The sequence below is a fragment of the Sarcophilus harrisii genome, chromosome 3 (genome assembly GCF_902635505.1).
Source record: "Sarcophilus harrisii chromosome 3, mSarHar1.11, whole genome shotgun sequence".
In the NCBI taxonomy this organism is placed as follows: Eukaryota; Metazoa; Chordata; class Mammalia; order Dasyuromorphia; family Dasyuridae; genus Sarcophilus; species Sarcophilus harrisii.
This window is the reverse complement of record NC_045428.1, coordinates 454,219,301-454,238,166: the sequence shown is the minus strand read 5'-3', so window position 1 is coordinate 454,238,166 and position 18,866 is coordinate 454,219,301. Positions and strand designations below refer to the sequence as shown.

General features: G+C 37.1%; 1 protein-coding gene and 1 long non-coding RNA gene across 5 annotated transcripts in view; one reads left to right on the top strand and one right to left on the bottom strand.

Annotated features, from left to right (window-relative positions):
- Window positions 1-8,414: 8,414 nt before the first annotated feature.
- Window positions 8,415-17,978, bottom strand: LOC111719820. Its single transcript, XR_002769785.2, has 3 exons — window positions 17,497-17,978; window positions 9,687-9,850; window positions 8,415-9,450 (listed from the first exon to the last, which is right to left on the bottom strand). It is a non-coding gene; the product is annotated as an uncharacterized LOC111719820 (long non-coding RNA).
- Window positions 16,820-18,866, top strand: part of TMEM45B (transmembrane protein 45B) — a 41,005-nt gene continuing 38,958 nt past the window's right edge. For 3 of the 4 annotated variants that reach the window (XM_031960900.1, XM_031960902.1, XM_031960901.1), the window contains exon 1: window positions 16,820-17,258. The gene's annotated coding sequence lies outside the window, so the exon portion shown is untranslated. Of the gene's footprint in view, window positions 17,259-17,327; window positions 17,485-18,866 lie in introns of those variants that run through there. The other variant, XM_031960903.1, reaches the window with a different exon arrangement.

Below are 18,866 nucleotides of genomic sequence, written 5' to 3'. Positions count from 1 at the left end.
GACCCTCTTCTTTTGCTTTAATCTTTTTTTTTTTTGTCAACTAAGATAATGAATGTCAAGAGCTTTATAACTGGTAAAGTGCAGTATAAATATGAACATGTACTATTATTGATGTTAGCAACTTCATTGGCTCCTGTAAGCTCAGGTATTATCTCTAATGAAGATGACTTAAAATTTACACTTCTATCCTTCATTCTTCTCTTATGTTTCAATTACACATCAACTCTTGCCCATTGGACATTTACAATGGTCATCTGAAATGCAATATGTCCAAAGCATGATTCATTTTTTCCTACAAATCCATCTCTCTTTCTAACTTCCCTATTTCTTTTGAAGTGACTATTCTTCTAAATACCTAACTTAAATAGCATCTGTTAAGTCTTTCTGGCTCTATCTCTACTATATCTGTTGGTGTCTTTTCCCTGTAATTGCAAATAAATTGTAAGGTAGTGAGGTGGTGCAATGAGTAGAGTGCCGGTACTGATCAGTCTTCCAGAATTCAAATATGGCCTCAGAAACGTACTAGCTGTGTGCCCCTGGGCAAGGCCCTTAACCCTCAGGTTTCTTCATATCCAAAATTAGCTGGATAAAAAAAATGGCAAACCACTCCAGGATCTTTGCCAAGAAAACCCCAAATGGGATCATGAAGAGTTGGACTCAACAGCAACAACAAAGTCTTGTTCCTGAATATAATTCTCTATGTCAGTAATTATTTTTCCTTAGCAAAAAGTGATAGCCATAGCTATGGGAGTAAATGAGATTACCAAAAGAAAGGATTACAAAGAAAGATGAAGTTGTGAGATAGGGAAGCTTTTATGATATATAGCCAAATTTCTCAATAAATTAGGAGGGTAAATTCTCTATTAAGAAAGAAAAGTCTGATTTCTCTTGTTCAGTATGACAAATGTAAAAACATATTTAGGAGAATTGCTCATGTTTTACCTATACTGGATTATTTACTATCTAGGGGAGGGTAGAAGTGAGGAGAGAGAAAAATTTGGAACATGTGATTTTGCAAGGGTGAATGTTGAAAACTATCTTTTCATGTAATTGGAAAAACAAAAAGCTATTATTAAAAAAATAAGATAATTGAAAAAAGTGATGTAAGAGAACATTGTATACAGTAGCAACAAGATAATGTGATGATCAACTGTGATGGACTTGGCTCTTTTCAACAATGGGGTGATTCAAGGCAATTCCAATAGACTTGGGGTGGAAAATGCCAATTGAAACCACAGAGAGAACTGCAGAGAATAAATATGGATCAAATCATAGTATTTTCATCTTTTGTTGTTGTTTGCTTTATTTTTTTCCTTTCTCATGGTTTTTTTCCCTTTTGATATGATTTTTCTTTATGCAGCATGATAGATATGGAAATATGTTTAGAAGAATTGCACATGTTTAACTTATATCTGCTTAATGTTTTGGAGAGGAAGGAGGGAGAAAATTTTGGAATACAAGGTTTTGCAAAGGTAAATGTTGAAAACTATCTTTTCATGTATTTGGAAAAATAAAATACTATTTTTAAAAAAAAAAAAGTTTGAGGAAGATATTGAAGGTCTGATGAGAAAAATTCACGTTGGGTTTTGATTTGAGATTTGATTTGAGATTTTGAGATTCAACCTGGGAAGAATGTTATGCAGCACTGAGACTTCAGTTAAGTTTAGATTATATGGCATAGTTGTATTTCATCCCCCAAAACAAATAGAAGCAATAAAGATAGGAGTTGTCTAAGGCTGAGGATTACAGTGTGGGTGTTAAAAGAAAAAGAGGGGGGGAAAGATCATGATATAATGTATTTCTAAGTAGAGCAAGACCACCAGTTTAAGTCTGGCCTCAGATACTTAGTAGCTGTATGATTCTGAGAAAATTACTTGAACACTATTTGCCTCAGTTTCCTCATCTGTAAAATGGGAATAATAATAATACCTAACTCTCAGAGTTGTTATGAGGTTCAAATGAGATAATCTTTATAAAGCGCTTACCATAGTGGTTGGCATATAACAGGTAGGTGCCTAATAACTGCTTGTTTCCTTTCCCCTACCACAGAACAGATCAACTAGCCAAGGAAAGAACTAAAAAGACCAAATCAGTACTGAATATATAATGAAAAATAAGAAAAATTAAAGATCACAGTGAGGTGAAATAATAGCTTTAGAAAGAATAAGAGAGAGCTGGAAGGACAGGTGATTGTTTATTAATTCAAATTTTGTTTAGTAGATAGTAGGAAGCCATTACATTTTAGAAGAGAGAAATGACATTTTTATGCATAAAAAAGATTATTCTGGATTATCCAGTCCATTAAAAATTGATTAGCAGGAGTAGAGCGTAGAGGTAGAAAAACATGGTAGGAGGATGTTGCAATCCTCCAGGTATGGGGAAAATGAAAGCTTGTGGTTACAACATCAATCATTAGCCTGACAAGAAGGAATTGGTTCAAGTGATGTGCAGAAATAGAATTGGTAGGAATTTCTAATTGATTAGATATGAGAGTCAAGATGGAAGAAAGGCAAAGATTGCCTCAAGATTCCATATATGGAAGACTTCTCCTACATGGAGAATAATTATCTTCCTTTTTCGGTAAACCTAAAGAAGGCTCTCTACAAGTTTTTCCCTATCACACAAACAAAAAAATAATAGCCTTGAAAGAGGCCCCTTTCAAGACTCAGATTGGGAGAGTGATGATATCTTCAGTAGAAATAGATTAAGTAATTTTTTGGGAAAAGATAATGAGCCCAAATTCAGAAATGTTGAGTATGAGGTGAAAGCAAGATATGAAAGAAAGAGGTCCTTAAGGCAGATGGAGATGTGGGTGAGCATTTCAGAAGAGAGGTTGGGACTAAAAATGTCAATTTGGAAGCCATCTCCTTTCAAGATAGCAAAATCTCTGGTTCTTAACTGAGGGCTGAGCTTTATTTTAAGGAAAGATCAGATGGTCTCAGGAACCAATGCTTAAAAGCTCTTTGTTCAAACTATATAAGACTTAGGCTAACAATAAAAATATGAAAGATCAGTTTTACCTTTCCTTTGAAGATACTCTTGTCTCACTCTACAAATTATACATTATTTTACATTGATAATATATTTACATTTACATGGGCATAAAGAAACCTCTTTGTGAAACTTATTCATTGGGGAAAGAATTCTAAATTTCAGCTTCCCTGTCTTTCTTCCCAGTAATTGCAATAAAGTGCCTTCTTCCTGCATATAATTCTGTGTTAGATTTTTTTTTTCTTATCAAAAAATAGTAGCTACAGCCTTGCAAGTGAATGAAATTGCCAAGAGAAAATGATTATACAGTGAGAAAGGGAACATCCACATTAAGGAATAAAGAAAATTGGCGTGCAGTAAAGGAAATAGACAAAGCATGATTATAGAAAGAGGTCACCCTAGAAAGCTAAATATCTCTGAAGCTGAGAGAAAGGAGTATCCGGTAGGAGAAAATGCTCTGGATTACATCAATCAAGATGAATCTTGGCAGGAAAGGAAGGATTTTTTTTCAGTTCACCTTTCTTTGTCTATTTTATCTGGAACCAGATTTAGGCCTCCTCAGATAAAAATAGAAGAAACCCCAGTTCCCTACAAGTACTTAAGCTGATAATGATTGTTTTGTACTGGGTCACTTTTATTTTATCTGACAGTCAGAATACAGAAATCAAAAAAAAAAAAAAATTAGTTCAATTTTTCTGCCTTTCTATTATGTAAACTTCCTCCTTCCCCACTCCATGTGGAACAGTACAATTCTCTAACTTTACAACATCAAGAGTCTGGATTCCCCTTGTAAGGTAAACAAACTTGAGAGATTAGAACAGCACCCCACACTGGACTTGGGCCAAAGTTCAAGTCAAACAACTCAAGTTCCTTGTGGCTCTTCTAGGTCCCAGGCCACATGTTTTACCAAATGAGATAATAGTTGAATTCTGGACATTTCCCCAGAAGAAAAGAATTCAAATTTTCCACAAGTTCCATTTCTTAGACCAAGAGATTATGTTGATTCTTTTCTACCATAGGACCCAGGAAATTCCACCTCCTCTCGACAGGAGGCAAGAGATATGACTCTTTTCTCTCCAAGAGCTACATGATAGAGAGACTTTTCATCTTGTAGACATTTCTACTGGGTGATCAGAGAGTAGAAAATTGAAATACACACATACACACACACACATCTACATACATCTAAATGAAATACACACACATACATGTACATATATAAATCTATATATAGATAGATATAGATATATGTATCTATCAATCTGTATATATACATTTATTTATATGTATACACACATGTATATGGTGGTATTGCTCAGTTGTTCCAATCATGTCTGACTCTATGATCCCATTTTTTTAAATTCAAGCTTTTTATTTTCAAAATATATGCATGAATAATTTTCCACATTCACTTTTACAAAATCTTGTGTTCTAATTTTTTCCCTCCCTTCCCTGGACCCTCTCCATTATACATCAAGTGAGCTAATATATGTTAAACATGTGAAATTCTTCTAAAAATATTTCCACAAATATCATGCTGCACAAGAAAAATCAGATCAAAAAGAAAAAAAAATAAGAAAACAAAACACAAACTAACAACAAAAAGAGTGAAAATGCTATGTTATGGTCCCATTCAATTCCTACTGTTCTCTTTGTAGATGCAGATGGTTCTCTTCATTATAAGGCCATTGGAACTGACCTGCATCATCTCACTATTGATGAGAGCCATGTCTGCCAGAAATGATTATCATATAATCTTGCTGTTGCTATGTATAATGATCTCCTGGTTCTGCTCACTTCACTTCACATCAGTTCACGTAAGTCTCTCCAAGCCTTTCTGAAATCATCCTGCTGGTCGTTTCTTACAGAACAATAATATTCCATAACATTCACAGACCATAACTTATTCAGACATTCTCCACCCGATGGGTACCCACTCAATTTCCAATTTCTTGCCACAAATATTTTTGCACATGTGGATCCCTTTCCCTCCTTTGTGATTTCTTTAGGATATAAGCCCAGTAGAAACACCATGGGATCAAAGGGTAAGCACTATTTGATAGCTCTTTTGGCATGGTTCCAAATTGCTCTCCAGAATGGTTGAATCAGTTCACAATTCCACCAACAATGTATTAGTGTCCCAGTTTTCCCATATCCCCTCCAATATTCATCATTATCTTTTCCTGTCATCTTAGCCACTCTGAGAGGTGTGTATTGGCACCTCTGAGTTGTCTTAATTGGCATTTCTCTGATCAATAGTGATTTAGAGCACCTTTTCATATGACTAGAATTTCATTATCTGAAAATTGTCTATTCATACCCTTTGACCATTTATCAATTGGAGAATGACTTGAATTCTTATAAATTTGAGTCAAATCTCTATATATTTTAGAAATGAGGCCTTTATCAGTACCCTTGAATGTAAAACTTTTTCTTCGTTCATTGCTTCCCTTCTAATCTTCTTTGTATTGGTTTTGTTTGTACAAAAACTTAATATAATCAAAAGTATGCATTTTGCATTCAGTAATATACTTGAGTTCTTCTTTGGCCACAAAGTCCTTCCTTCTCCACAAATCTGAGAGGTAAACTATCCCTTGTTCTTCTAATTTGCTTATAATATCATTATGTCTAAATCATAAGTCCATTTTGATCTTATGTTTGGTATAGGGTGTTAGATGTGGGTCAATGCCTAGTTTCTGCCATACTAATTTCCAATAATTCCCAATTTTTGTCAAATAGTTCTTATCCCAAAAGCTGGGGTCTTTGGGTTTGTTAAATACTAGATTACTATAGTAATTGACTTATTTTATCCTGTGAACCTAACCTATTCCACAGATCAACTACTCTATTTCTTAGCCAGTAACAACTGGTTTTGATGAACACTGCTTTATAATATAGTTTTAGGTCTGTACAGCTAGATCACCTTCATTTGCATTTTATTTTTTTCATTAATTCTCTTGAAATTCTTGAGTTTTTGTTGTTCCAGATGAATTTTGTTATTTTTTTCTACCTCTGTGAAATAATTTCTTGGGAGTTTGATTATTATGACACTGAATAAGTAGATTAATTTAGATAGTATTATCATTGTTATTATACTAACTTGGCCTACCCATAAGCACTTGATATTTTTCCAGTTGATTAGATCTGAGTTTTGTATGGAAAGTGTTTTGTAACTGTGTTCATATAGTTCCTGATTTTGCCTTGGTAGATAGACTCTGAAATATTTTATATTATTTACAGTTACTTTATTTTTTATTATAGCTTTTTATTTACCACATATATGCATGGGTAATTTTTCAGCACTGACAATTGCAAAACCTTTTGTTCCAATTTTTCCCCTCCTCCCCCTCCCCAGATGGCAGATAGACCAATACATGTTAAATATGTTAAAGTATATGTTTAATTCAATATATGTATACATATCCATAGTTATTTTTCTGCACAAGAAGAATTGGACTTTGAAATAATGTAACATGTGAATTAACCTATGAAGGAAATCAAAAATGCAGGCAGACAAAAACAGAGGGATTAGAAATGCTATGTAGTGGTTCACACTCATTTCCCAGAGTTCTGTCGCTGGGTATAGCTGGTTCTATTCATTGTTGAACAAATGGAACTGATTTGGTTTACAATTACTTTAAATGGAATTTCTCTTTGTATCTCTTACTACTGGCGGCTGTTGTAATATATAAAAATGCTGATGAGTTATATGGATTTGTTTTGTATCCTGCAACTTCACTAAAGTTATGAATTCTTTCTAATAGTTTTTTAGTTGATTCTCTAGGATTCTCTAAATATACCATCATATCTGCAAAGAGAGATAATTTGGTTTCCTCATTACCTACTCTAATTCTTTTAATCTCTTTTTCTTTTCTTATTACCAAAGCTAACATTTCCTCCACCCACTGAGATCAAGATCCAGGACTGCAACCAAGTACAGGCAATGCAAAAGTCCTGCCTCTGGTGACAGCAAAGGGAGCCCTGTAAATCTCCTTGTGACCCATAGTTCAATCCCCTTACCACCTGTGGCCTCAGAGGTCTGAAAGCTGCCACTATTGTCACTGATTCAGTTACCCAAGAGTTATTCCTGGTTTGCTAAGACCCAGTCTACACTGGCTCAGCCTACACTGGACTGCATTCCTCTCTCGCCCTAGTGCAAAAAAATCTTTTCTACCGACTTTCTAAACGGTCTTGGGCTGGAAATGTTTCTTCTTGACTTGGTGTCAACACATTTACCTTAATAGCTCCAGTGAAAGTACTACCTCCACTGGATCTATTCCAATGAAAGTACTATCCACACAAGCATTTGCTCACACAGTGGGAATATATAAAACCTATGGGACATTTTTTTTTATTATTGAAGCTTTTTATTTTCAAACATATGTAAGGATAATTTTTCACCATTGACCCTTGCAAAACCTTGTGTTCCAATTTCCTCCCACTCCCCCCCCCCCGCAGTAATACAATATATATTAAAGATGATAAAAATATATGTAAATCCAATATAGGCATATACATTTATACAATTATCTTGCTGCACAAGAAAAATCAGATCACAATTATTGGAATTGACCTGAATCATCTCATTGTTGAAGAGAGCCATGTCCATCAGAATTTTCCTGTAATCTTGTTGCCATGGATAATGATCTCCTGGTTCTGCTCATTTCACTTAGCATCAGTTCATGTAGGTCTCTCAAGGCCTCTCTAAAATCAGCCTGCAGATAGTTTCTTATACAACAATAATATTCTATAACATTTATATACCATAACTTATTCAGCCATTCTCCAATTGATGGGCATCCATTCAGTTTCCAGTTTCTCGCCACTACAAAAAGGGCTGCCACAAACATTTGGCATATGCAGGCCCCTTTCCCTTCTTTAATAATCTCTTTAGGATATAAGCCCAGTAGAAGCACTGCTGGATCAAAGGGTATGAACATTTTGATTAATTTTTTGAGCATAGTTCCAAATTGCTCTCCAGAATGGTTGGATCAGTACACAATTCCACCAACAAAGTATTAGGGTCCCTATGGGAAATTTCTGAAGCTATAGAATTACATTTTGAATTTTACAAAGTTTTTTCTTCATAATGTTGAGTGGTGCAAGTATTATTGTGGATATTTTTTATGGATTAAAAAAGTGTGAAGTTCAGAAAGATTAAATGGCTTGTCCTCTGAGAGCTAATAAGTGCTAGAGTCAGGATTTGGCTCCAAGTCAAAGCATTATAGCTTTAGAAGAAGTAAAGGTTATCTAGTTCCCAGTTTTTTAAATTATGGTTCATAACTCTTTATGGGGTCTTGTAACTGAATGTGGGGGTTATGATTTATTATCGGTAAATGTTTGATTTGTATATCTATTTTATATCCCTATATACCTGGGGTCACGTAAAAATTTCTCCGGGGCAAAGGGATCATGAGTAGAAAAAGTTTAAGAAGCCCTGATTGGTCTAATTTCCTCCTTTCAATCATGAGAAAATGAAAGCCAGAAAAGCTAATACTTGCCCTAGATCACACAGTTAATAAAAGGGAGCATTCAAACTGAGGTCCTCTAGATCCAAGTCCAGTTTACTTTGTGCCATCCTATGATGCCTCATGTTCCTCCTGGCCCATCACACTGCCTCTGAGGTGAGGCTTTAACATATTTTTCAGAATCATTCCCCAAGCATTCCCTCCGATACTGACACAAGATTCAGTCTTTCCAAGTCTGGGTTATTACTGAGTCTTCCTATTGACTTGGAAGATTAGATTTCTCCTTCCTCTGTGTAAAACTCTAGGATAATGAAGTATTAGTATATGTGGGCCCCAGAGGCTGGCCTAAGATTCATGAATACTCAAAGAAGCACTTGAACATTGTGTTAAATGAGGTCAAAAATTAGGTAAGAGCCACTTTGTCATGGTTCTCCTCCCCATCACCTCATTATTATATTATCAACTGATGGCAGGGACCATTTTTATTCCAACTTTCCATCCCCAGCACGTAATGCCATGCACACAGTAGGCATTTAATAAATATTTGTTCAATTAAATTAGCTTTTAGGGTCTTCCCTAATACGTCCTGAAGATGAAACCCTTTCTTAATAGGCCTTTTTACCACTTTCCATCTTATTTCTCTGTCTTTATGTCAAAGGTCTCTGGACAAGACATCTCCTGCCATTATAATTCTGTTTTCATGTCCTCTCACTGCAAGCTGTGCTTCTGCTTTCAGGCTAAAAGAGCTCAAATTTGGGACTGGCAGGGCTCCTGTTGGATTACCAGTGTTGATCTCTGTCCTCTATCCCACTCCAAACAGATCCATGTAAGTGTCTTCTATAGGAATTTATCTTGGTCATATTACTCCAATGCTGAATAGCTGAATTAGCTGAATAGTGGTACCTTGCCCCTTCTGTATTCCAAGAAGAGATCAGATGTCAGCCATCATAATCACCAGTTCCTATGGCTCCAGGTCAAAGGTGAGTGTAATCTAAATGAAATAGGGTATAAAATAATAGATTCACAGATACACAGACAATTACACAGATGGACAGACATATAGATTCACAGACACACACACATAGACGCAGAGGGCCAGGCACTGGTAATGGAATATAATGGGTAAAGCCACTGGCAGAACAAGCCTGGGCTTGAGAACTACTCAACTCTCTTAAAATCCAGATTTCCACATCTCCAAACAGGATTAATCATTGTTGAATCACTTACCTCATAGCATTGTTGTGAGGAAAGTGCTTTTTAAAGTTTAAACGTGAAAACATGTTTTACTACAGTTAAGACCTATAGGAATCAGTGTCCTAATTTTCTGAAGGGGAAATTAGTCCAAGAGCACGTCAGGAGTGATGGTCTAAAAACCCAGCCATAAATGATTCCTAGAAAAAGAAAAGAGAGCCTAAGAATGTGGTCAGTTAGGGAAATCATCAACCAACTAGATTTTTTTAAAGCTATGTATATAAAATGGGAGCAAAGGCAAACGAATAGAAAAGAGAAGCCATGCCCAATAATAACTATGTCAAGTATGATGAAACTCAGAATGAGCTGAGGCACCTAAATGCTAAGGACAATAAAAAGGGCTTTTTTTCTGTTGATTTAGCTGAGGCGAGAGGAGAATAAAAGCGGTTAAATAACCACTGTTTGGAACAGATGGAATAATCATCATGGTTGGGAAGATCTAACTATTCAAATTTGACTTTGCTTCTGTTTTCTCTTCCAAATAAAATGGTTAACAGTAAGTTGAAACCCAAGACCAGTAAGCAAGTAAGAGAACACCTGGCTACCTTCATCAAGTTTGTTGTGGGACAGGAAACAGGTGAGTTAACCTACCACATTACCACAACACTAGCTAGAACTGTTGTGAGCAACTGGGTTGCAGGCTAAACCTGGAGCAATGTGGCATAACATTGCCTCTTAGGAGATTGCTCTGCCCACCCCGCCTCTACTCCCATCCCTGGCCCAGAAACATATAGAAGATGTTTTAGACTTTGGTAAGAATTTCTGAGACTTTGGTCATCAGTAAAGAAATACCGACTTACTTTAACCTTACTAAGTACTAACAACTAGTTTCTATCTTCGGGAATTGGTTTGGTTTTTTGTTTTGTTTTGTTTTTTGAGTAAAGGCTCAATTTGTCCTAACCTTCAGTCTCCAGTAATCCATTGCAACGAATACTAGTATTAAAGCAATGGACAGGTGATTTCTTAGCCCATGTTGGTGATCTTTGAATGACAGAAGAATAGACACTTAAGGGCTACAAAAGGGCAAATGCTGTCCCTATTTTTAAAGGTGGGGAGAAAAAGAGAGAATCTACAAATTGAAGTGTGTGAGAGTCATGGTTCATAGTTTGAAAGAATTCAGAGATCTCTTAAAAGTCACAAAGTTCATTTATGCCATAGCTGACAGGGTAGTTTCTAAAGGAAGTCTAGCAAATTAGAAATAATAGTTCGAGGAGTTTTATATATTGCTCACTAGCAGGCTAACAGTCTACAAGGCTGTAAATTGCAAAAGAGAGATAAGAAAAAGTCAGGCTGTTTTTTCATCCATATAGGGAGACAGGTTGATTTTAGCAAGGTATTGTCAGACAGGATGGGATTTTTCTTGCAGAAAACAATTAAGGAGCAATAGGTAACTTATTGCTCCACATTCCTTAGCTAGGTATGCAATTTTAAATAGACCCTTAGCTTGACCCATCAAAACTATGGATCAATGTGCCTAAGTATTTCTAGCATATATTTTATTTGTTTTTTCCAATTATACACATCAGTTTTTAAAATAATATTAAATTAATATTAATAATAATATTAAAATAAATAAGTAATAGCATTAAAATGATAATAAAATAAACTTTAAAAACATTTTTTTGAAATTTTAAGTTCCAAATGCACTTCCTCATTTCCTTCCCCTCGCTGCACAGCAACTTTATAGGTTACGCATATATAGTCTTGCAAAACTTGTATGAAAGTTTTGTGAAAAGAAAACACAAAACCAAAAAAAAAAAAAAAAACATGAAAAAACCAAAGAAAATAAAAAACAATATGCTTCAATCTTCATTCAGATTCCATCAGTTCTTTGTCTCGAAGTGGATAGAATTTTTCATCATAAATCTTGTTGTTGAATTGTTTCAATCATGTCCAACTCTTTGTGATCTCTTTTGGGAATTTTCATAGCAAAGATACTGGAGTAGTTTTTCATTTTACAGATGAAGAAACTGAGGCAAAACAGGGTTAAGTGACTTGCCCGCAGTCACATTGCCCTAAGCATCTGAGACCACATTTGAACTCAAGAAGGTGAGTCTTCCTGATTCTAAACCAGTGTTCCACCTAGCTGCCCTAAAGGCATGTCATTAAAGAGAAAGTGTATTTGAATTTTAAAAAGGAAAGCTGCTATCTCTAAAAGCCAGTGTGGTTCTAATCAAGATGAGGTTAGACCAGTCTTAATCTCAATTCCTTATTGCCCAGATATTCAAAATTGAGAGATAAAATGCTCAACCAGTTAACAAGTTTTTGTTAAATTTTAATTATACTCCAGGCTTTGTACTAAATCAACTAAGCTTTGGTTCAAAAGGAGGGTACAAAGCATCAATAATTATGTGCATGCAACAGATCTAGGAGTAGATAAAAAATAATCTCTAAAGGGAGACTGAGAAATAGGGGATTGGGAGGTAGGGTCTTTTAGAGAAGTGTAATTTGAGATGAATGTGGAAGGAAGCCAAGGAAGTCAGAAGGTTGAGGTGAGGAGGAAGAGCCTCCAGGCATGAAGAACAGCCAATAAGAAGAGGAGGGGCTGAGGGATTGAATGTTGTAAAGAGCAGTAAAAGGATTAGTGTCACTGGGATTGTAGGTTATAAATCCTTTTTTAGTCATGTCCTACTCTTCTTCGGGTTTTCTTAGCAGAGAAACCTGCAACAGTTTGCCATTTCCTTCTCATTTTACAGATGAGGAAACTGAGGCAGAGAAACATCTGAAGTCGGATTTGAACTTCCTAATTCCAGGCCCAGCATCCAATCTGCTTTGCCACTTAGTTGCTCCTTGTAGAGAACAAGTAATGGAAGAAAAAGATAAGAAAACTGTAACAATAGGAAAAAGTTGTAAAGAACTTTAAATTCCAAATAGTATTTTATACTTGATCTTGGAAGGGATATGAATCCACTAGAGTTTACTGAATAGGGCCTTTTATTGGTTTATTGGTCAAATCTCTGCTTTAGGAAAATCATTTTTGGCAAATGATTAAAGATGTTAGAGAAGCAGAGAGGGGCTAAATGTAGGGAGCACTTCTCCCACTCAGAGACTATTGCAATAGTCTAAGTGAAAATGTTGAGGTTCAAAGGAGACCCCAAAAGGTTGGGGTTGCAGACCAGTGTCACAAAGTGTCTTAAAAGAATTTGCAAGCTTGAACCCATCTCCAAGGTAAGGGATAAAGTTTATTGTAATTGTAAGGCCAGTTGAAGTGGGCTAAGTTCCAAAAGGATTCAGCGAAGAACCAGGAGCAAGAAGATAAATTTATAGGAAATGATGGAGAAATCCAATTCTTCATGTCACTGATATGCTCATTTTATGGCTTAGAGGTAGAACTGAAGAGTGGGGACAGCTAAGTGGCAGGCAGTGGATAGAGCACCAGCCTTAAGTTCAAATCTGAACTCAGACATTTCACACTTCCTAGCTGTGTGATCCTGGGCAAGTCACTTAACCCCAATTGCCTCAGCAAACAACAACAACAACAACTGAGGAGTGGTCTGGTATGCACCTCAATGTTTAATTTTATAGTTTGGAGGTAGGGTTAAGGAGTAATCTGGTATATATCTCATCATTTGTTTAAAAAACCTTATTTTCACTGACCAACAGACTGTTATTTGGCCAACTGCAATGTTTCTAAGACTATAATATAGAATTCCTAAAGACAGGAGACTTTAGGATCACTGACAAACATTGTTAGAACAATAGCATCCTTAAGGGCTGGGGGCCTCTGCATCCTATCAAGGTGATGAGGTCTGCATCGGAGTGATGGAAATGTTAAAGGAAAGAAGGGTGAGCATATTTTGATAATATTACAAAGGCAGAAGTGACAAGACTGGCTAACAGATTGGAGAGGTGAGGGTGGTGAGAGAGAATAAGCAATTGTGTCTGATACCTATGTTAAGAGCCTCAGTGAGTGGGAGGAAAGTGTGCCTTTAACAATGAAATCAAAGTTAGGAAGAGGAAAGGATTGGGGATGGGGGGAGGATAAGAAAATAGAAATATAGTGAGGTAGTGACTTGCCCAAGTGACAGAGCCAGCATTCAAACTCAGGTCCTACAACTTCAAATTTAATGTTCTTCCTGTTGTACCACATTGTCTCCCTGAGTGAGATGTGAAGTAAAAAGTATCCGGTTTACTCATGGAATGTCATAATTTCCTGAAAGATGCTTTAAAAAGATTAAGTAATGTGCCACTAGTCACATAGGCAGTAAGTAGCAGTTGGAATTCAAACTACACCCTCTGACTTTAAATATTGCCAGGATTTCATAAACTGAGGTTAGAAAACTGAGCCTTTGTTCTTATGTAAGGTATATTACCATTCAGTTCAGACTCAAGAATTTTTGGTCTCTGCCAATAATTAACAAGCCCTCTTCTAACTTCAACAACTTCAATTAACAATTGCTTCATTCCACAACCGTTTATTAAGCTCTTAAAATGCAAATCATTCTCAGCCACTTGGTGACTTTGATTTTCTTGGCTTAACTGTTAGAACAGAATTTGATGACATTTAAAAGAAAAAAATAGGAAGATTTCAGAACATTGATCAGTACTATGATCTACCGAAATTTTGAAGTTGTGAAAATGAAACTTCCACCTGCCTCCTTATCAGAGGCCCAGTAATCTCTAAGTGTGAGATGGGGCAAATGTGACCTACATGTTGATTTATTGTGGGCTAAATATATTTCTTTACTGAGTCCAATTTACAAAAAAAAATAAATAAATAAGAGCCATACCCCAATTGATAAATGATCAAAAGACATGCTGTGTGCCCAAAGAGCTATAAATTCATGCATATCCTTTGACCTAACAACTCTACTACTAGGCATGAATACTAAAAAGAGATTAAAAAAAAAAAAAGGAAAATGACCTACATTTTGGGGGAAAATATTCTTGGCACCTCTCTTCTCAGGAAAAAAAAAAGGAAACTGAGGGAATGCTCATCAATTGAGGAATGGCTCAATAAATTGTGGTATGTGTTTGTGAAGGGATATTATTGGTCCATAGGAAATGATGAGCAGGATTCACTCAGAAAAAAAAAAAAATTCTGGAAAGTCCTTCAAGAATTCAAGCAAAGTGAAATGTACTGTATACAAAATAATAGCAATGTTCTAGGATGACTATCTGTAAATGACTTTGCTAGTCTCACTAGTAAAATCATCTATGACTACAGATACAGCTTCTAGGGGAAATATAGCAATGATTTTAAGGTCCCCTGACTTTAGAGTGCTTCTATTCTAACAATCTGTCAATGAGTCTAAAGTCTTTTGGCTTTAGGATAGTCCTACAAACATTGCAGACTGTCAGATAGAAAATCTGCTAGTCAGTGATAACCAAATTCCTAAAACTACTTCTAATCCATAAAATTAGCATATCAATGACATCAAGAACTGGATAAAATTGTTCTCTAGTCCCTGGTTCTTTGCTAAATTCTTTTGGAATTTAGCCTGCTTCAATTGTAGTTAGAATTAAAATAAACTTTGCCCCTTGACTTGGATATGGGTTTAATCTTGTAAATTCTTTTTGAGATACCTCACAACACTGATCTGCAACTCCAACATTTTTGGTTCCTTCTGAACCTCAACACTCTGAAGGACTTATGATGAAAAAGCCTACCCATACCCAGAAAAGGAATTGATCATGTCTGAATGCAGATTGAAGCATTCATATTCATTCTCTCTCTCTCTCTCTCTCTCTCTCTCTCTCTCTCTCTCTCTCAGCTTCTTCTTCTTCTTCTTCTTCTTCTCCTTCTTCTTCTTCTTCTTCTTCTTCTTCTTCTTCCTTCTTCTTCTTCTTCCTTCTTCTTCCTTCTTCTTCTTCTTCTTCCTTCTTCTTCTTCTTCCTTCTTCTTCTTCTTCCTTCTTCTTCCTTCTTCTTCTTCTTCTTCTTCTTCTTCTTCTTCTTCTTCTTCTTCTTCTTCTTCTTCTTCTTCTTCTTCTTCTTCTTCTTTTCTCTCTCTCTCTCTCTCTCTCTCTCTCTCTCTCTCTCTCTCTCTCTCTCTCCTCCTCTCCTCTCCTCTTCTCTCTATCTCTTGTCTCTCTCTCCTCTGTCTCTGTCTCTCTCTCCTTTTTCTCTGTCTCTCTCTCCCTCTCTCTTTCTTTCCCTCCCTCCCTCTCTTCTCCCCCTCTCAATTTTTCTTGAGGGTTTTTATTTTCATTAGAGTGGGAGATCTGTTTTCTTTCACAACTTGACTTTTATGGAAATGTTTTGCATAACTTCACATGTGGTTTCTTAATTGTGGTAGGGATAAGAGAGAAACTAGAACTCAAAAATATTAAAAACAAATGTAAAAAAAAAGTTTTGAATGTAACTGTAGGAAAATATTAAATAAAAATAAATATATATGTATATTGTTACAGGAATGATTCTGTTGGGGTGATGGGGAACAGTAAAGGATGACTGGGTGTCAACAAAAAGTGACAGCAATGTTGTTTAAATAAAACATTTAAAAATGAAATTAAAAGATTGTTGAGCAAAATACTGTCTTAATAGCTCTGAGTTTTTTCATCCCATCCCCAGCCTCAGCTATTTTTCTTGTCGCACATTCCTTGGGGCACATGATTTGATAGTCTACTGAGCAAGGGTTGGTTGGGTTTGATTGTTATTGGATTACGAATTCTGCTTTATTTCCCTAGAGTGGAGTCTCTTGACAATCTTGCTGCTCATTTTCAGTCTAGCGATTCTGCAGAGATATAGAAAAGGGAGATCATCCTGTCCTTACTTTGAGTAGCTACTATTGAGAATCAGTTTGGAGTTAGGAAACGATGTATCTTATTAGGTATAGTCAGTTAGTGACCTATTCTCCATTTCCTGTGAAAGACTTGAGAGAGCGCATTAGCCACATTTTAGCCTAGGGTTTCTGGATCTTCCTCCACTGAAGCTTTTATCAGAGACTGACAAATTGCGGAATTGGCAAATCTCCTTTCCTTAGCCTTAAGTGCTAATGAACAGTGGAAAGATCAAGAGATAAACAACAGGAGGTAGAAGCAAAGACAAAACAACATTTCGGGATTACACAGAAACTTCCTTACCACTTCTCCTGAATAGTATGGATTCCCCTCCTATCAGAGAAGGGAAGAGGATGTACTACAGAGTGGCTACCTTGAAGAGACAGAGGCATGACACTGTGCAAAACCTTACTCTGATAGTCCCTTATCTGCTCTGGGTCTCAGTTTCCTTTTTATAAAATGGAGACATTGTCCTAAATTATCTCTAAGATCCTGGGACCCCTAAGAACGAAGCACCAGCTGAAAGAGGTGACTCGAAGGAGGTTGAAAGGACTGATTCACAACTCTCGGGGAGAAAGGCAACCCTTGGGAATAAAGGTTCGGGTGGGGCTGTAGTCCGGCTTACTAGGAAATGCCAGGCGGGCGAATGGGAACCAGGGAGGGAACAGCTTGAAGCCTTTGACATAGTTCCTGCTGGAGGGGCGGGGTGAGCGCTCACCCTTTAGTTGCTGCCAAGAACCGTGTTTGCTTTGGACCGCTCCCTATTGCGCTCTCCTCTTTCTACTAGGAGGATACCGGCTGTAGCTGACTCAGTTCGACCGCACAGGTAGGGATCTCCGACTTGCTGCCAGAGGAGGAAACGGAGGGAGGGGAGGGAAAGGAGAAAGGGACAGGGCAAAGTGGACAGGGAGCCAGAGGATGAGGGGCGTCATCTCTGGGGTCAGGGGCTCCCAGAAGAGAGTAGACCAAGCTGTTCGGGTCAGAGAGCCCCTCTTTGGAGGATCGGGAAAGAAGGCGCAGCCTCAAGCACGCAGACAACCCTGAGACGGTTGGTAAGAACGCACCTGCTGCTACCGCTTCCCGTAGGTGTCCGGTGATCATTCTCCCGCCATGCCCCTGGAGTCCTGCTCGCACGTCCTCACCTGGCTTCCCCACCCTTAACTCTACCCCGTTCCACAACCGACAACTTCCTCCCCACCACACACCCCACACCTTCCACATCCATCTCCGGACGCACGCACTTGGGCTGGTTGCCGCTTGCTAGCCAAGCTATGAATGAATGTTCCGTGAGATCATAGATTTAGAGATAGAACCCCATCCATCTTACAAATGAGGAAACTGAGGCTCACAAAGTTATTAAATAATTAATAAGCACCTACTGTTTGGCAGGCACAATGCTAAACGCTTGAAACAAAAGGAGGCTCTCTCTCTCTATATGTATGTATGAATGTATACTTGCTCTCGAGGATTTCACAGGCTAAAATTCGGGAAACAACACGAAAAAGACTAACAACAAATAAGTGATATAAAGGGAAAATGATATATAAACCACAGAAGGGAGGCATTAAGGGTATTTGGAAAAGCTTCGTATAGTAAGTGGAACTTTAGCTGAGACTTGAAGGAAGTCAGGGGTAAGCCAGGGAGTGGAAATTAAGAGGGAAGGAGTTTTTAGGCACTCCAGGACACCCCGTGAAAATTCCCAGAGCCAGGAGTGTTTTTTAGCTAGAGTTGGGAAGCCAGTTAGCACTGGATGGAAGATTACATGGAAGGGAATAAGATGTAAAAATAAAATAAAATAAAATAAATTGAAAGGTGGTAGTAAGGCAAGTTATGAAAAAAGCTTTAAAGGAGAAATTTCTTAAGTTAGGAAAAGATGTGGGTTTGAATAAAAAGTTAATGAGTTTGATTTGGGACCTGAGTCTTTCTCACTGTCACACAGTATCAGAGCCAGAATTTAAACTAATATTATTAAATTAAATTTAAACGAAAGTCCTCTGACTTTAAAGACTTTTGTTGTCTTCTTCTCCCCAGCCTGCTTACACACCAATATATGCTGTCTGATCTTCATTCTTGCTTCTGCTTGGCAGCAATGAGAGATGAATGGAAAGGTTTCAAAAGGTAGAAATTGAAATGTTAGGAGAGGTAGAATGTCAGCTTCGTTAGGGCTATCAAAGAACTGAAACGGTCCTTTTTGGATTTAAATAGTCCAAAGGACCTCCAAGTTAGTCTTAGATTTTATTAGAAGTTCAGAAAATGGATATTTCCACTGCATGAAAAGCAAGATAAGACTCAACTTCCCCCGCCCCCTTCTTCTCCACCAATTCTCCTTCTTGTGATCTGGCCCAGGAGTCAAGGACTTACCATTTGGCAAGAGTTCAGAGAAAGGATTTATTTATTTATTTATTTATTTTGCCCTTTTAGCTTTCAGACTCAA